This window comes from Muntiacus reevesi, chromosome 9, assembly GCF_963930625.1.
Source record: "Muntiacus reevesi chromosome 9, mMunRee1.1, whole genome shotgun sequence".
NCBI classification, from domain to species: Eukaryota; Metazoa; Chordata; class Mammalia; order Artiodactyla; family Cervidae; genus Muntiacus; species Muntiacus reevesi.
Window position 1 is genome coordinate 56,026,013 of NC_089257.1, and position 20,356 is coordinate 56,046,368.

Genomic DNA, 20,356 nt, shown 5'->3' on the forward strand with positions numbered 1-20,356 from the left:
CAGTCTTTCCCAGCGTCAGGGTTTTTTCCAATGAGTCATCTCTTCACATGAGGTGGCCAAAGTATTGGAGCTTCAGGTTCAGCATCAGTCCTTCCAATGAATATTCAGGATAGACTTCCTCTATTATTGACTGGTTTGATCTCCTTGCAGTCCAAGGGACTGTCAAGAGTCTTCTCCAACACCACAGTTCAAAAGCATGTCTTTGGCTCTCAGCCTTCTTTATGGTCCAACGCTCACATCCATACATGACTACTGGAAAAACCATAGCTTTTACTAGATGTACCTTTGTCGGTAAAGTAATGTCTCTGCTTTTTAATATGCTGTCTAGGTTTGTCATAGCTTTTCTTCAAATAACTCAGGACCTTTTAATATAGGAAATTTTGCAGAGAATACACTCATAATTCTATGAATTATGAAAGATGGACTTATTTAACAAGAATTACTCCTTCCTTGATAAATCTTTTTAACCTCATTCTTTTAGGATTAATTTGTCCTGAATATTGAGTTCCACAGACACCCACATTTCTCCATAGATCCCTTATTCAGCATCATCCTTAAAATAGAGCAATGAAGGGAATTAGAGAGGAAAAAACCCCAAACAGATGTCAAAGTAGTATAGTAAAGCTCCTTTACTTTTCTTAAAGAAGAATTCCTGAGGTCAGAATCTATTTACTTTCACTTCATATAAAATTATAGTGCTTTTAATGATTTGAGGGGCCCACCTGAGTTCAAATCCTGATTCTACTACTTAATAGTATTATGATCTTGGGCAAGTTACAAGAAATACCTAGGTGTTTCTATCTGTAAAACAATCTCCCTCACCGGAGTATTACAGAAATAAACCCAATTAACACAATACATGTAAAGTTCTTAGCACAGTGCCTCATATATAGTAAATGCTCAGTAAATTGTTCTCTGTTATCTAAGAAAATTGAACTAACAATATTCAAGAACATAGCGTGAAAATTTAATAGCATCATTTACGTGAAAGCACCTGTATTAGTGCTGTACAACATAAAGGAACTGTATAAAACTGCTAGTTTTCCCCTTTTCTCTATTTAACACTGAGCCAAACAGAAATAGCAGTTCATGGGAGTATTGAAGGAGGATATTATATAATATTATTATGTAATTATTATGTAATTATGTAATATTATATAATATTATAATATTAGTAGGTAAAAACAGTGATTATCAAGAAATGACAGTTTATAGTCTGGAAACAAAGGCAAAGACAGAAAATTCAAAATGCAGACACAGGCACTCAAGAAGCACAGCCGTTTGGGGGCCCACTCAGCACAGAGATAACTAGTCTTAGTAGACAACTCAAGGAGCAGTTCAGGAATCAAATGTTGTTCATCATGATGACTCTGAGTCATCAAGGCAAGATGCTAGATAATTAAATTTTAAAATTATAATTTAAAACTAGATAGGATATACCCTTAATTATAATACATTTTACCTTCTAATTTTAATAGGGGTTATCACTGGTAATGGAATTATGGATGATTTTAAATATCATATTCTTCAATTTTGTTTATATTTTCTAAAGAACAAATTATTTAGGAAATCAGAATTATTTAGGAAATTTATATTTTCTAAAGAACAAATTATTTAGGAAATGGAATTATGGATGATTTTAAATATCATATTCTTCAATTTTGTTTATATTTTCTAAAGAACAAATTATTTAGGAAATCACTTTTATAGGTGACTATAAAAGCTAAAAGGCAGTCTTTAGAAATTTAAGAAATACACTCTCAATTGAGTTTCTTACTCAAATAGCCAGATTAATTCTTGAACAATAAAGGTATAAAAATGTAACTATTATGAAAAAATTGATTACATTCTGTACAATAAAGTCACTTGAAAGAAAAAAATGCTATAAGTAGATTCATCTTAGAGGTCTTATTTTAAATAGCAGTCAGTATCAACAAAAAGCTTATAACAGGAACCATATATGATTACCTCTATCTTTGCTTGCAACAATTCTGACACACCCTTATTTTTAGGGTCAAAAAAAAGTTTAAACAACTCTAGGGAAACAGCAAAATAAACTGATAAAATACTGAAATTTCAAGAAGCCAAGTCATGAGTGAAATGCATTTCTTCACCTTCTAAAATAAAAATTTTAAAAAAATAGACTGCTTTAGGCAATTTAGCTATTATTGAGCAATCACTGACTACATGGCTGAAAAAGAAAGAAAAGGTGGCAGCATAAAAATAAAATTAACATATCAGAAATGAACCAAGGGCATTTTTTTATTCTTTCTGATCTAGAAATGTGTGTCTCTGTTTGGAACTGTCCCACTGAATGCCATATACAATTTGCAAACATGCCAGAGAGCAATATATACAGCAGATCTTAGAGGATTTTTTCATTAGGAAAAGTGCTTCTTCCCAGAAACATAAACCATTTTCTTCACTAACTAGAGCTTTAATTTTAAAAGAGAGAAAGGTAGAAGACCAAATAGGCACAAAGTACTGGAACATTGAAAACTTTCAATTATTTTCAGTACTGGTTATTATTATGAGTAGCACTAACAGTACAGTGCCAGTACAGATTTGAGATGGACTAAATGAAACCCAGAGTTAATCTGTGGCATAATCAAAACTGAATTTAGATTATGTGCCTTCCAATTACAATTAATATTCAATTCCTCCTGTACATAATTTCCTGTACCTAAAACCTGCTATCTCCAGATCTAATTGACTCTTTAGCCGACAGAGCTGTGAAGATTCCGTTTCTTTTCTTAGATTCAAATTGTCAATGGCCTAAAGTCAATGGACACCATTTACAACAGAGGCGTTTACATTTTGTAATATGGGGGGAGGGCAAGTCTAAATCATGCTGTAAATTGTTTGGTTAAGGGTATTTTATCTTTGGGAAACAAAAACATTCTGGTGTGTTTTCACTCAGTAGTGTCATAGCTTTCACATGTTCTTTCTACCACTTAAATGTACAAATAAATATTAACTACTTCCATCACTATTTACTTTCAATAAACAGATAGGTAAAGAAAAAAACCCTTCATTAATATGTTTAGGAGCATATTTTAATCCATTTTTAGATTGGATGCAGCCAAGTTAGAAATGCAAACTCCTGTTATCACAAGAAATGCTGAGTTTTTCATGGTGCATAAAGGAAAGAAGCGCATAATATATAGGTTTCTGGTTCTGATTCATTTTCTGCTCTTTTGAATTAACTAATGTGTGGAAATCCTAAGTAACTGCTATATCATCTGTGACTGAATTGAGGCCAAAGTAAAAATTATTTAATTAATATTTTCATTTTCATTTTTTCTCTCCCATTTCCTAACCTACTAGCTCATAGTCATTCAAACTAAAAGAACAGTTTAATGTTTGTTGCTATCAAATTAATTGCCTCAGACCACTTTAGTACTTCAAAGATCTGTGGTTGCTGAAGTCATAATGTTCTCTGGGGTCAATCCCTTGAGCATGACTTTCAAGCTCCTGGACTTATTTCAAAGCTGTCTTTAGCAAACTCAAAAAACTCATAGGACAATTCTACTTGTATTGGTATACATATGGTTCTTGAGGAATGCTAGTGGAATTTTTTTTTTCCTCTTACATGTGGCTTTTCATTTAGTTTGGGAAATGGGGTAGTAATGAGAGTTGGAGGAGAAATCCATTCTACCTTAATAACAGAATTGCAATATACGAAGATCTCCCAGAGAAGGGAATGGATACCCTCTCCAGTATTCTTGCCTGGAGAATTCCATGGATAGAGGAGCCCGGCAGGGTACAATCCATGGGGTGGCAAAGAGTTGGACATCACTGACTAAAACACACACACACACGGGAGAAACAAAACAAAGAAAAGTTTACTTTTCTAAGCTGAGGATACCACACGGGGAAATCTTATTTTATTGTTGTTACCTGAATTGTGGTGCTAAAACATAAAATCTGATCACATCCAATATCCTGCTTAAAAACCCTTCATTATTTCCTCATACCTACAGATTTAACTCCAAATTACTTGGTAGAGATACAAGCCTATTAATATCAGATTCCAAACGATCTTTCTAGTTTTATCTTCACACACACATACACACACACACAAACAAACACACAAACAGCAACTTAGAGCTTCTCTATTGTTTGTTGATTGCTCTTAGTCATCTTTACCTGATTTCTGTTTCTAGAGCTTGCAAGCCTCCTCCTAAGTTATGACCTTTCAAAAACTCTGTTCCCTCTTACATCTCTTCACCAAATTATCTCTTGCTCATCTTTTCAGTTCAGTTCAGTTTAGTCACTCAGTCATGTCCAACTCTTTGTGACCCCATGAATCACAGCATGCCAGGCCTCCCCGTCTATCACCAGCTCCCGGAGTTTACTCAAACTCATGCCCATTGAGTCGGTGATTCCATCCAGCCATCTCATCCTCTGTCATCCCCTTCTCCTCCTGCCCCCAATCCCTCCCAGCATCAGGGTCTTTTCCAATGAGTCAACTCTTTGCATCAGGTGGCCAAAGTATTGGTGTTTCAGCTTCAGCATCAGTCCTTCCAATGAACGTCCAGGACTGATCTCCTTTAGGATGGACTGGTTGGATCTCCTTGCAATCCAAGGGACTCTCAAGAGTCTTCTCCAACACCATAGTTCAAAAGCATCAGTTTTTTGGTGTTCAGCTTTCCTCACAGTCCAACTCTCACATCCATACATGACCACTGGGAAAACCATAGCCTTGACCAGACGAACCTTTGTTGGCAAAGTAATGTCTCTGCTTTTTAATATGCTATCTAGGTTGGTCATAACTTTCCTTCCAAGGAGTAAGTGTCTTTTAATTTCATGGCTGCAGTCACCATCTGCAGTGATCTTGGAGCCCCAAAAAACAAAGTCTGACACTGTTTCCACTGTCTCCTTAGGCCTCAGCTTTAATATCACCAACGCAGATTCACCATACTTGATTCTAAGCCCACAATGGAAATCCCTTTTGCTTCACAATATTTATTATCTTATAATTAAGTATTTATTTAATGTCTTCCTCTTTTTTAGATTGTAAACTCTTCAAAAAAAGGGATACCATACATTTTAGCTCACTGCTGTATTCCTAGGTCATAAATACTTGACATTCATTGAATATAGAAGATACTCTTGTTACTCAAAATTCATTATGTGAGTCTCCAAAATCAAATAGGAAGTGAAAATGATCAAAATATAAAAACATTCACTAAGGAAATTAACATTTATAAAATTACTCTTCATTCAAATATCTCTCACTGATTAATTAATGGTATCTCATCAATTTAGATAAATTTCTTTGTATATTTGATAATCACTGTCCAGTGGCTTCAAAGTTATGTGCACACTGGAGTGACATGGAATCTTCAAATAATGTTGATGCCTGGCTCCCATTCCCAAAGACTGATTTAATTGATTAAAATGCAAGCTAAGAATAGCAAAACATTTAAAAATTGTAAAATAATTATTTTTTAGTCAAGATTGAGAATCAAGCTAACCTGATTGATGGATATCGCATTGTTGTTATTTAGTCACTCAATCGTGTCTGATTCTTTGCAACCCCATGGACTATAATACACCAGGCTTCCTTGTCCTTCACTGTCTCCTGGAGTTTACTCAAACTCGTGTCCATTGAGCTGGTGATGCCATCCAGCCATCTCATCCTCCGTTTTCCCCTTCTCCTCTTGGCCTCAATCTTTCCCAGCATCAGTATCTTTTCCAAAGAGTTGGCCCTTTGCATCAGGTGGCCAAAGTATTGGAGCTTCAGCATCAGTCCTTCTGATGACTATTCAGGGTTGATTTACTTTAGGATTGACTGGTTTGATCTCCTTGCTGTCCAAGGGACTCTCAACAGTCTTCTGCAGCACCAGATTTCAAAAACATCAATTCTTTGGGACTCAGTCTTCTTTATGGTCCAACTCTCATCATCCATACATGACTACTGGAAAAACCATAGGTTTGACTAGATGGACCATTGTCGGTAAAGAAATGTCTCTGCTTTTTAGTATGTTGTCTAGGTTTGTCATAGCTTTTCTTCCAAGGAGCAAGTGTCTTTTAATTTCATGGCTGCAGTGACAGACTTTATTTTCTTGGGCTCCAAAATCACTGTGGATGGTGATTGCAGCCATGAAATTGCATTGTGGAATATTGTAAATAATATTCAAAATAAAAATGTGAAATGAATTCAAAGTGAAATTGCAAATCTTAATAAAAAAAGCAAGAACTTGTGAGAAATATAGTGTTGAAGACCAGCTCAGACTGTTGACAAATCAAGAATCTGCAGTTTGCCAAGATAAACTGAAGAACCAAAAACTGCAAAGAATGAGTTAACATGGTATATTTTCAACAGAGAATGATTTGAATATAAAAAGATTAAACAAAGACCTTAGAAAATGTTCCCTGAAGCAATAAATGCTGGAGAGGGTGTGGAAAAAAGGGAACCCTCTTACACTGTTGGTGGGAATGCAAACTAGTACAGCCACTATGGAAAACAGTGTGGAGATTTCTTAAAAAACTGGAAATAGAACTGCCATATGACCCAGCAATACCACTTCTAGGTATATACACTGAGGAAACCAGATCTGAAAGAGACACGTGCACCCCAATGTTCATTGCAGCACTGTTTATAATAGCCAGGACATGGAAGCAACCTAGATGCCCATCAGCAGATGAATGGCTAAGGAAGCTGTGGTACATATACACCATGGAATATTACTCAGCCGTTAAAAAGAATTCATTTGAATCAGTTCTAATGAGATGGATGAAACTGGAGCCCATTATACAGAGTGAAGTAAGCCAGAAAGATAAAGAACATTACAGCGTACTAACACATATATATGGAATTTAGAAAGATGGTAACGATAACCCTATATGCAAAACAGAAAAAGAGACACAGAAGTACAGAACGGACTTTTGAACTCTGTGGGAGAAGGTGAGGGTGGGATGTTTCGAAAGAATAGCATGTATATTATCTATGGTGAAACAGATCACCAGCCCAGGTTGGATGCATGAGACAAGTGCTCGGGCCTGGTGCACTGGGAGGACCCAGAGGAGTCGGGTGGAGAGGGAGGTGGGAGGGGGGATCAGGATGGGGAATACGTGTAACTCTATGGCTGATTCATGTCAATGTGTGACAAAATCCACTGAAATGTTGTGAAGTAATTAGCCTCCAACTAATTTAAAAAAAAAAATTAAAAAAAAAAAGAAAGAAAATGTTCCCTGCAAAAATGATACCATGTCAAATGATCATAATATTTGACCTGAAAAACTATTCTTAAAAATCATGCAGTTAATTCATTCTTCTAAGAATGCACAAATACAAATGAAATGCTGCAAATTTAAAGTAACTTTTCAATTTTAGTTTTAATTTTTAAGATCAAGTCAAAATAATATCTCCATTGTTTTCCATGGAATTTTTATCCCCATCCATTAGCATATAGAAGACCTTGTGTTCATGTAACCTTGTCAAAGATGCAGAGACAGTTTTACTTTTTCCTTTTGTATTCTCATACTGTTTCCTTTTCTTGCCTCCTCACAATGGTTAGGGCCTCCAATACAATGTCAAATGGGATGAAAGAACATAGATATTAATTATTTTGCTCTCCATTGTGGAAAAATTTCACTCAGTATTTCACCATTAAACATGATGCTAATTGTAAATTTTTCACAGATGTCCTTTTCAGATTAGGGAAATTATTTTTTATTCCTAGCTTGCTGAGTGTTTTAATTAGTAATTATTGTTCTTAAATATTTTTTCTACATCTATGAAAATGATTATATGATATTTTTCACTTATTCCATTAATAATATGGTGAGATCTTCCAAATGCTAAATCAGCCTTGCATTCTTGGCCTAATCCCTATTTGATCATGACATATTATCCTCTATTTGTATTTTTTTATTAGTATAAATTTATTTATTTTAATTGGAGGCTAATTACTTTTCAATATTGTAGTGGTTTTTGCCATACATTGACATGAATCAGCCATGGATTTACATGTGTTCCCCATCCTGAACCCCCTCCCACCTCCCTTCCCATCCCATCTCTCTGGGTCATCCCAGTGCACCAGCCCCAAACACCCTGTCTCATGCATTGAACCTGGACTGGCGATTCATTTCATATATGATAATAAATGTTTCAATGCCATTCTCCCAAATCATCCAACCCTCACCCTCTCCACAGAGTTCAAAAGACTATTCTATACATCTGTGTCTCTTTTGCTGTCTTGCATATAGGGTTATCATTACATCTTTCTAAATTCCATATACATGTGTTAGTATACTGTATTGGTGTTTTTCTTTCTGACTTACTTCACTCTGTATAATAGGCTCCAGTTTCATCCACCTCATTAGAACTGATTCAAATGTATTCTTTTTAATGACTGAGTAATATTCCATTGTGTATATGTACCACAGAGCTTTCTTATCCATTCATCTGCTGATGGACATCTAGGTTGCTTCCATGCCCTGGCTTTTATAAACAGTGCTGCGATGAACATTGGAGTACATGTGTCTCTTTCAATTCTGGTTTCCTTGGTGTGTATGCCCAGTAGTGGGATTGCTGGGTCATATGGCGGTTCTATTCCCATTCTTTTTGTATTGTTGGACTAAATTTGCTGATGTTAAGTATTTTTGCATCTATGACCATAAAGAATATAGGTCTAAAATTTGCCTTTTGTAATGTTTTGGCAGGTTTGGTATTATGGTAATACTAGACTTGAAAGATAGAAATTATTCCTCCTTCCTCTATATTTTGAAAGAGTTTAGCTAAGATTGATGCTATTTCTTAAATATATGACAGAATTCATCAGTGAAACCACTTTGGACTCAAAGTTTTCTTATTAAATATTTTATTTTTTAATTTAAAATGCAATGTCTTTTATTAAAAAAAGTGCTATTTAGGTTTTCTGTCTCATCTTGTGTCAGTTTTAGCAAGTTCTGATTTTGGGGGGTTTTTTGAGGAATTTCTTATTTCTTCTAAGTAGTAAAGGTGTACTTCTTTTTATTGCATGTTGCTTTATTACATTTAGTAAATATTGTAGTTTCTACAAACTGATGTTTTGAGGCAACTTTGATTGTCAGATGATGATTAGCATGTTTTAGCAATAAAGAATTTTTAATGCTACTGCACACTTAATAGTCTACAATATAGTATAAACAAAACTTTCATATGCACTGACAAACCAAAAAAATTGTGTGACTATTGTGATACTACCTTTATTGCAGTGGTCTGGAACTAAATCTACAATGTCTCCAAGGTACACCTGTACATTTTTGATATAAGATATTCATAACACCTCCTATTGTCCATTTAATCTCTAAATTCTTCTCTGACAATTCCTCTTTCATTCCCAATGTTGGTAAGTTATGTTCTCTGTTTCCTGTCATTACCAGAAAAAAAAAAAGACTTTACCTCTACATTTTTCTTTGCTTTATGCAGTTTATTTCAATGTGTCTAGTGTGTTTTTCTTTGCATTTATGCTACTTGAAGTTCACTGAAATTCTTAAATATGTAAATTTATATCTTTCACCAAATTTGGGAAATTTGGAACCACTATTTCTTCAAGCATTTTTTTCTACCCTAATATTGCTCTCCTTTTTTCCTAGGATTTATATACATTAGAACTTTTAATAATGCTTTATGTATCCCTAGTGCTATATTCATTTTTAATTTTTTCTCTATGTTCTTTATATCAGATAATTTCTATTGATCTATTTTCAATTTCACTAGCTATTCCCTGTCATTTTTATTCTACTGATTTGCCCATCAAGTTAATCTCATTTCAGATATCATCTTTCATTTTTTTTCAGTTTTAAGTTCCCATCTGGATCTTTTGAAAATCCTATCTGTCTGCTAAAATGCCCTATTATTTAACACTCTCCCCATTTTTTGTTTGTTGAGTAATTTGGGATTATTCGTAGATATCACGGCTTCCCTCATAGCTCAGTTGGTAAAGAATCTGCCTGCAATGCCGGAGACCCCTGTTCAATTCCTGGGTTGGGAAGATCCACTGGAGAAGGGATAGGCTACGCACTCCAGTATTCTGGCTTCCCTGGTGGCTCAGCTGGTAAAGAACACACCTGCAATGCAGGAGACCTGGGTTTGATCCCTGGAAAAGGAAGATCCCCTGGAGAAGGGAATGGCAACCCACTCCAGTATTCTTGCTGGGAAATAAAAGCAAAAATAAACAAATGGGACCTAATTAAACTTAAAAGATTTTGCACAACAAAGGAAACTATAAGCAAGGTGAAAAGACAGACTTCAGAATGGAAGAAAATAATAGCAAAAGAAGAAACAGACAAAGGATTAATCTCAAAAATATATAAGCAACTCCTGCAGCTCAATTCCAGAAAAATAAATGGCCCAATCAAAAAATGGACCAAAGAACTAAACAGACACTTCTCCAAAAGGAAACTATAAGCAAGGTGAAAAGACAGCCTTCAGAATGGAAGAAAATAATAGCAAAAGAAGAAACAGACAAAGGATTAATCTCAAAAATATATAAGCAACTCCTGCAGCTCAATTCCAGAAAAATAAATGGCCCAATCAAAAAATGGGCCAAAGAACTAAACAGACACTTCTCCAAAGAAGACATACGGATTTCTAACAAACACATGAAAAGATGCTCAACATCACTCATTATCAGAGAAATACAAATCGAAACCTCAATGAGGTACCATTACACGCCAGTCAGAATGGCTGCTATCCAAAAGTCTACAAGCAATAAATGCTGGAGAGGGTGTGGAGAAAAGGGAACCCTCTTACACTGTTGGTGGGAATGCAAACTAGTACAGCCACTATGGAGAACAGTGTGGAGATTCCTTAAAAAACCACTCCTGGGCATACACACTGAGGAAACCAGATCTGAAAGAGACACATGTACCCCAATGTTCATCACAGCACTGTTTATAATAGCAAGGACATTGGAAGCAACCTAGATGCCCATCAGCAGACGAATGGATAAGAAAGCTGTGGTACATATACACAATGGAATTTTACTCAGCCATTAAAAAGAATACATTTGAATCAGTTCTAATGAGGTGGATGAAACTGGAGCCCATTATATAGAGTGAAGTAAGCCAGAAAGATAAACACCAATACAGTATACTAACACATATATATGGAATTTAGAAAGATGGTAATGATAACCCTATATGCAAGACAGAAAAAGAGACACAGATGTACAGAACAGACTTTTGAACTCTATGGGAGAAGGCGTGGGTGGGATGATCTGAGAGAACAGCATCAAAACATGTATATTACCAAGTGTGAAACAGACCACCAGTCCAGGTTGGATGCATGAGACAAGTGCTCGGGGCTGGTGCACTGGGATGACCCAGAGGGACGGGATGTGGAGGGAGGTGGGAGGGTGCTTCAGGATGGGGAACACATGTAAATCCATGGCTGATTCATGTCAATGTATGGCAAAAACCACTACAATATTGTAAAGTAATTAGCCTCCAACTAATAAAAATAAATGAAAAAAATATATTAATTAAAAAAAAATAAAATTGCATGTTTCTATATAATTGTGTATATATGTATATCATTATATAGAAAGAGGTCAGGAAAGATATAAACCAGATTGAAAACAGTAAATATGTTTGGGGAGGAGAAGCAGAATCTGAGGTGGGAAGAGACATTAAGGAAAATTTCCTTCACTTTTTCCAAAAATTATTTATTCAAGTAACATTTAATGATTTCCTACTATACACAAGGTACTCTAGAACAAGAATATATTTGTGTATTATTTTTTAATTTTTAAACATGTTTAATTGTTCAAATGAAAGCACTACCTCAATATGAAGAAACTTAACAGAAAATCTCCAATGTGCTTAAAAACATCATCCTTTATCTTATTAATGTACTAAAGTTCAGGAGCCTTTAAAGGTAATTTAGGGAATTTAGTGATTTTTTTAAATTTATTCTCCCTAAATCATATTATTAATAAATTCTTCTTCTCTATATCTGGACCCAATGGAGAAACTAACAGATTTCTCTTTTTCTCCCTTATAATACAATTTCATTCTCTTATGCCACTTCTTCTGAGGTTTGAGAATAGCTGTGAAGTTTAAAGGTCTTAGTTGAGACAATTTTAGGCATCAAACGGCTGTCTATAGATAAAAATTGGTGAATTTTTTAACTGACATACTAGAGTAAATAGAGCTGAGCATCCCAGAAAGTAAACCTGGCCTTCATGACATTCATCCTTGGCTTCACATAAGAATATATCCTTGCTATGTTGACTAACATCCTTGTCTTAGCCAGTTAACATATAGAGCACATCTTAGAAACATCAATACTTAAACAACTTGCTATCATCCAACACTTTAATCTTTCTTCCCAATTCCTCCCAGTAGCAAGGCCTTCACTATATCAACAAAAAAGTTCAACCCATTTTTAGACAACTGTAGCTGTTACAAAGCATTTCTTCTGCTGTTCCTGTGACTCTGGCTCCCTGTGACTTTCACCTGATAACTTGGGTTTGGTTCTCCACAGTACACACTATTCCCCTACAGCAGCAATTTATCCATCTTAGGACAGATTTTAGATTCTCTTGAGACTTCTGTACTTCAGAGTGAACATGTCTGGTTCCTTTAACCTAAGGGAGGCTTCTGCTTGCTGGCCCAGAAAGAGTGAGAATTTGAATTTCTCTGCAACCAGGCTCTTTGTCCAATTGAAAAATACAAGGTTTGGCTTTTACTTTAAATGCAGCAAACAGTTTTCTTGGCTAATCATTACAAATACCTGCTAGCATTTCTTTGTTCTCAAAGAAATACCCCTCTACCTGCATGTACACATGCATAAATGCAATATACACATTGCCTTCCACTTGTTCTTTTAAAAAAAATATTTTCAACGAGTGCCAAAAAATGTCCATCTTTTCAGTTCAAATGACGGGTTTCCATTCAAGGGGCTTGTACCCGCTGCTTCATCACATGCTTTTATTTAAGCTACAATTTATTTACTTCAAATGTTATGGCATTTCATTCTTATAAACTCCATGTCTGCTTATTCTTGTAACCCTAAGATATTAGGAGAGGACTGGGCTCCTGATATCACACGATATCAGGAAACAATTACTTCACCCAGAAAGCCTTAACTTAGAATAGGTTTAGCAGTGTATCTATTAACTATATGCATTTAACCATCTCAGTTTTATTTGCTGGAGATGGTTAACTACTTTACAACTTTAGAAAATTAGGAAAAAACTAAACATTTAAGTCTAGGAAACCTATAGGGCAGGGGTCTCTAACCTCCAGGATCTAATGCTTGGTGATCTGAGGTAGAGATGATGTAATAATAACAAAAATAAAGTATATAATAACTGTAAATGCACTTCAAACATCCTGAAACCATGCCCCATCTCCACCCCCAGTGTGTGGAAAACTGTCTTCCAAGAAACTGGTCCCTGGTGCCAAAAAGGTTGGGGACCACTGCTATAGAGGACATCCACCCCAATGATCTTGGTCCTTAAAAGAACCTAATTATACCCTCCAATCCTTTATGGAAGGGTAGAAGTAGAGTGAATAAAACTAAACCTCAGAATTGTTTTTAAGTCTTAGTCTTGGCTTCTCTCTATTCATTCCTAGTTTTCCTCATTATAAACTGAAGATAATACAACCCCCATTTTAACTATCTCATGGAGTTAATAAAAGAAATGTATAAGATAACATATGAAAAAGTTCATTTAAAAGTGTAAGGAGTAATAAAAATAAAAATGTAAGGCACACTATTATTACTAATAATGGCACCTTCTATGACCACAAATGAGACACTCTACAAATCCCCTCCTTTTAACACTAAGACATTTTAATTAAATTCTCTTTTTTATCCCCTTTTTTGTCTCCTTTTCCCATATCAACAACCAAAAAGAAAAAATTCAGCATCATCTTTTGGCCTTGGATTTTAATTACAAATGCCAGTAAAGATTTACAGAGTACAGCATAAGTATATTCAAATATTTTGAAAACCTTAGTCCTCCTTTCAGACTGATTTCATTTGCTTTTCTCCTTTTTTATAATCTTTTCTATAATCCCCTTAAAAAATCAGACTGCCTACCATTATAACAGCAAGTGTCACTTCTAAGAATACTTTAGTTATAGTCACGCACCTGAAAACTCTTATAAGTGGCCTCATGGCTTTCTTATGCAAAAGTACCATATGTATTTCCTCAACTGTGTGTCAGAAATTTTCCCAGATTTTTAGAGCCCACTATAGCATCTCCACACTAATATTATACATGCTGGGGCTGCTCTACAAGTTTACAACTTTAAAGCTCAGTTCAAGAATGCAGAGTCCCAAAAATGAGAACACAAAAGTCAAAGATTGCACTGAAAAGCAAGAGGCAACAACGGATAATAGATACATTCTGCAACTAGATTTAAGAAACAAACAAGGTCCCTCCCACCTCTCTCACCCTACTCTTAAACTAGATTCAAGTTGCATAATTTAACCTTAACAGTATAGATCAACTAACCCACAGACTCTATTTATATGTAGTTTTCTTTCTCAATCTCCCTTTCTTCTTCATTCACTACATTCCTCTCTTAATAACAACAAATATCTATGAATGCCTGTAATGTACAAAACCATGTTGATAAATATAAGGGGAAATGTGAGAATAAAATAATTGAATCCAGGGTGAAGGACAAACATTAAGCAAAAATCACACAAATAAATACATAATTTGAAATTGCAATATCTCCTATTATTAAAGGGTTTGCAGTGAGATCTTTGCAGGCAAACAAGATTTGAATTGGAAGGATCAGGGAAGGTTTCTCTGAGGAAATGACATTTAAACAGAGAGCTGAAGAATGAGTAGGACTCATTCTGAAGAATAGTGGGGAGAAGTATATCCCAGTTGAGAAGATAGCGTAACCTTAGAGCAGCAAAAAACTTGGAGAGTGTAGATCAGGAAACCAGCTGAAGCAAAGAGAGTCATTAGGAAAAAGGCAAGAGCTAAGGCTGGTAATGCAAGGGTCACATTATATGGGGCCAGAGCTTTGCATATTGTGTTAAGGATTTTGGTTTTAATTAAAGTGTAAAAGGAAGCCAAGAAAAGGTCTATCCTAAATCTCTAAGAATGATTAAGTGGAGTTTTTCCTCCATATACATAGTGATAATGAAATTTAAGTATAAATATAAAGCATGAGAATGACAAATACCAAATTCAAAAAAAATGGTTACCTCTAGCATAAAGAGAGGAAGACAAAAAATTGGGAAAGAATTCACAGAAGATTTGGACTGTATTAGTATTGTTTCATTTCTTATAAATATACAATATTTTAGCTTATTTATACATTTTTGAACAACTAAAATTTTCATAATAAAAGGTTGTTTAAAGAATTAGTGATTGCTAAGAATCACTGACTAATCTATTACTCTTTCCCAGGATCATATTAAATCTTCTCAATTTTGAGAAAGATATAAGCACACAGAATTTAAGGATCTCCTCTCTTATACAATTTGTTTCATGGGCCTTTATTTTCTAGACATTTAGCATCAGATGTAAAAGGCTCTTCAATTACTTTACTCTTTGTTGTAGCATACATTACAATCCTTGTAGTTTTCCAACAACCACAGAAATAATATGCGGATTAAATGACATAAGGCATTTAACACAGCATTTAGTGCACAAGTGCTGAATAATTTTTAACTATTGTCCTTATTATTTCACTTACTATAGTTAATATTCCCAGTTTTAAATATGAGTCACTACATTAGAACAATGAAAAAAAAAAAGCTGAGTGTATATGTCCAAATGGTGCTCTGGTATTTTGAATGTATATATACTTGATGTTATTCATAAACACATGTACACATATAGCACATACTTTTAATACTTATAGCTTTTTAAAAACATTTTTTCTGTGCTTATGTGAACGTTAAATAATGAAATGTCAAGGCCTTTTTACTGCCACTAAAAAAATACTTTTAAAGGAAAGGTTAAAATTCTTCATTTGCTGGTGCACAATTTTAATAAGTTTACTAACTTCTAAATACAATACTATATTGGAATGATTTAATACTGCACAAAGCTGCAATAATATTCGGTATGGTCCATACCATGTTTAAAAGGTTCATTTTTGTAATATCAAGTAATTTATGGGAAAATTCAATCTTATAGAATTGAATGTTGACATCAAAATTTCTTCTACAACAGGAGGAGCAGTCTTTGAAGGAAGAACATTATTAAAATCATATCTTTTCACTTAATTTTCTTTGTACAAATAGCACAGATCCTCTCATTTCTCTTCCCTTCCAATTCACAAATACAATAAAAGCTGTCTTTAGAAAGGTCCTTAAATTAAACATCAGGGTGAAATGAGTAGTAGGACCCAGAAAATAAGAGAACTTATGACAATTTTTGTCACCTATAAGTCTGAAAAATATCTCACTGAATCTTTATGCAAATATTATATTTTAAATTATATTTTCATTTTCATATCTAAGAATCCAGAACTTGATCTTGTGAGAAAACAACAACAGTTGTCACTCAATATTCTTCAGTATGAGATTTGGACTTACATTATTACAGCAATCATTCCTCCATGCCCACTTCCTTGTTCTTAATCACAAATCTAATCACATATTTTTACAAATATTCAAAATTAAATATATTTATCTACTTATGTAAACATTTTTCAGTTAACTTATACCGATAGTCTATACAAACACATTTGGAAGTTTTTAGATTTGTTCCAGCAGCTTATAAATTCATATTAGATTTAACTATTTAAATATATCAACATTCTAGGAATTTTTTTAAACTGATATAAAAGATTAATCCCAAGTTTTGTTTTACTTACCAAGCTCTGCCATTCCACCTCACTGCCTGAACAATATTATCAGCTCTTCAGATACTCATTCTTGCTAAGTAAAAGGATATTTCTTCTCTAGCTGGATTAATAATCAACTTTCTAGATAGTTCATTTGTAATTCTCTTCTGGTTAACCCTTAGCATTACAGCAGTCTGCCCAATTCATGCTAATCAATTTATGACTCGGGAAATAAAAGAGGAAATTCAATTATGCAGATAACAAATTGAAAGTAAAAATGAGAGACAGTTTAGATTAGGTACAAAAGAACAGTCAGCCTTACTTTTTTTACACTAAAAGGTACAAATCTTTATGATGGATATTACAAAAGCACTCAGGTCATAAACAAGTAACATACACAATATACATAAGGAGAAAAACATAACAGGCTTACAATACATACATATCAGTCAAGTACATATCAGCCCAAGTTTTCTGCCTTCTTACATGTAGATAAATACAAATCAGCTCTGAGAAAAAGAGATACATTTTTCTCTTAGTAGGAAGGTCTGACTTTCAACACCTAAATGCTTCCTCTCTCAAGATTTGTGATTACTGGGTCCCTTAAGCTACTAAAAGTACCATCTCAGGCTTTAATGCCAATTTTCTACAAACGTGATCAGTAGTACCTGCAACAGAAAAAAATTTGGGGCTCTTGTTAAAAATACATACACCTGGGCCCTGCTTCAGAAATCCAAAGCACCCCAGGTGACTCTTACATATAATAAAAATTTGAGAGCCACTGCTCTAGGACCATTTCTGACCTCATTCTAAAGAGACTCCAACCCAATCTCTTGGAACTCAGAATGAAATATATCACTTGCTGCTAGTTCGACTCTGATTTTTTGCTTTCATCCCAATACTAGATTCTACTTGTTTTGCTATACCTGAGTGCACTAGTCCATCTAAGACCATGACCCTTCTGTGAACTTGGTAACCCTCTACTTGCAGACTACTCAGAAACTGGAATCTGTCCTTTAACTTCACCTGATGCCTATAGCCTAGCTGCCTAAATCTCTTACCACTTGCCTCAGACTTTTCTTGCTTTGTCTGTCTCATGAAACACTTTAATCCTGTGTTTCGTACCTCTCTTCCACATACATGAACTGCACTTGATAGTGTTCATTATTCAATCTTTTACCTAATGCACTGTCTACTGTATTAACTTTCTCCCAAGGCTGTTTGCATCTCAGTGGACCCCTATGAGTTTGCTCCATACCTATTATGGTCAATAGAACATGCTTCGTCTTATCTAGAGATGTGAAATGAACAACTCGTTAAAAGGCAAAAAGATACACATGGCAGGCAGTGGCTTTACAATTGCTACCAAAGCCCATGTTAATAGTCAGAATAAAGGAAAATATAATGACTACAGAAAAAGAAGAACCATAAAAGCTAAAGAAAAGTCCTTGAGAATCGGCATAGTAAACAAGGTAAAATAAAGTGGAAAAAAGTGTAATTCTAATAATTTGTTTTTATTTTCATGGGATCTATTAAGAAACATCAACAGAATGATGATTATTTAACCTGGAGAGAAGGTAAAATGACTAAAAGACACTACTGGACTAGTAGAACTCAGAAGACTTGGATTCTAGTGGTTTCTCTACCACTTCCTAAATTTATGTTTTAGATTAAGTATCCAAACTTTTCTGTGCATTGGTCCCTAAATGGGTATAATAAACATGCGCTGTGCATCTAAGATTATTTTGATAATTAAGACCATATTTACTAAAGAGCTTTAAAACTATAAACACTAAAGGTAAGGGATTATTATAGCTATATAAACTGTTAGTATCTAAAGATTATAATTAATACTTTTCCACAAAGGACATTAATGATGATTTTTTTGTTTTACATTATTTTTAAATAAAAACACCTTCCCTTGTAACTCAGTTGGTAAAGAGTCTGACTGCAATGCAGGAGACCTGGTTCAATCCCTGAGTCAGGAAGATCCTCCGGAGGAAGGCATGACAACCCACTCCAGTATTCTTGCCTGAAGAATCCCATGGACAGAGGAGCCTGGCAGGCTACAGTCTATGAGATAGCAAGAGTTGGACATGACTGAGTGGCTAAGTACACACAGAACACATAAACTGTATAGACCGAAAGAAGTAAACAGAAGTTTGCAAAATGTTGTCCCTAGGAAATTTCAAGAATAGGACCAATATCAGAAGCAGAATGAGCTAAAATCATCCCAAAATAAAAGTGATCAGATTAACCTGAGTTTACTCAGATCGGATCCAAACCTTAGAAGTCTTACCAAAAGGACTTCTAGACAAGGAAAAGAATCATTTGGAGTGACACTGGTGACATTTCTCATCCAGAACTATCTCCCTAAAGCTGGAGTTCAGAGTGACTTCAATTGGCAAGAGCTGGGGACATTTGTTGCAAGACATAGAGACTGTATCCAGTACGGCCTATCCAAGATTCAGTCAAGTGCTATGATTTAATTTAACTGGAAAATTTGTACAATTGAACATCTAGAAAACAGAATTCCTTGGCCAGTAGTACACAGATCAGTTGATGAGAGTTGCCCATGTGAAAAAAAAAAGAGATTGATTCTTGACTTTAAAAATAGACGTTTCCATCTTTTTAAGTTTCAATAAATGCATGCAACAAATATTGTTGAGCATCTACTATGTTCTGGATACTGTTCAAGACACTGGGGAATATAACTGACAGAAACAGCAAAAAATTCTCCACTGCCTAGAGCTTATATTCTAGGAAATATAAGGGGGAAATGGCAAGTTCAACAGACATACAAACTATATAGTATGCTAAAAGTTGATAAAGGCTATTTAAAAAAACAGACATGCTTAGGGAGCTAAGAAATATTTGGAGGGCTACAATTTTAAAACAGGGTGGTCAAGGTTGACCTGGAAAGAGAAGATAACATCTAAGATAAGACTTGAAAGAAATTAGCCTCCAACTAATAAAAATAAATTAAAAAAGACAAAAAAATAAAATAAAATAAAAAAGACTTGAAAGAAGTGATGGGGTTTGGTGGGGCTCTATGATCCTAAAGGATTTTTATCATCAATTTAAAATTTTTACCACTTTAATAACAAATGAAAGACATCCTTATAAATTAACTTTCACATTATAATAGTGAAAAGTTGGAGATCAATAATTTAATGGTAAAACAAACTGTGGTACAACCATGGTATATGATATGGTCATGAAAAAAATCACATTTTTGAAGACATGGCAAAATCCAATAAAATTATTTCTTAATTACAAAAATGTATATACAGTATGATGCTATTTTGATTTTTTTAACTTTCCCAATAACTATTTTTCAAGTAGTTACTATGAGTCACATACTGTTCTGGGCATTGAAGAGAGGGCAGTAAACGAGCCACACATGTCCTTTCTTCTCATACACACATAGATAAAAGACTGAAATGAAATATACCAAAATGTTACTAGGGAGTATATTTTTAATTATGAAATAATGAGATGAAATAATGGGTTATTTTATTTTATCTTTTATGTTTTATAGTCCAACTTTTCCAAATATGTTCTAATCTGTTCCAAAATTAAAATATGACAT

The 20,356-nt window shown here is 34.5% G+C and overlaps 1 protein-coding gene across 24 annotated transcripts in view; it reads right to left on the minus strand.

Annotated features, from left to right (window-relative positions):
- The window catches only part of SOX6 (SRY-box transcription factor 6), a 675,736-nt gene that overhangs the window by 439,762 nt on the left and 215,618 nt on the right, over positions 1–20,356 (minus strand). Inside the window, exon 1 of one of the 24 annotated variants that reach the window (XM_065944091.1) lies at positions 16,795–16,870. The exons of 22 other annotated variants lie outside the window; for them this stretch is intronic. The gene's annotated coding sequence lies outside the window, so the exon portion shown is untranslated. Of the gene's footprint in view, positions 1–16,794; positions 16,871–20,356 lie in introns of those variants that run through there. One more of the 24 variants, XM_065944083.1, reaches the window with a different exon arrangement.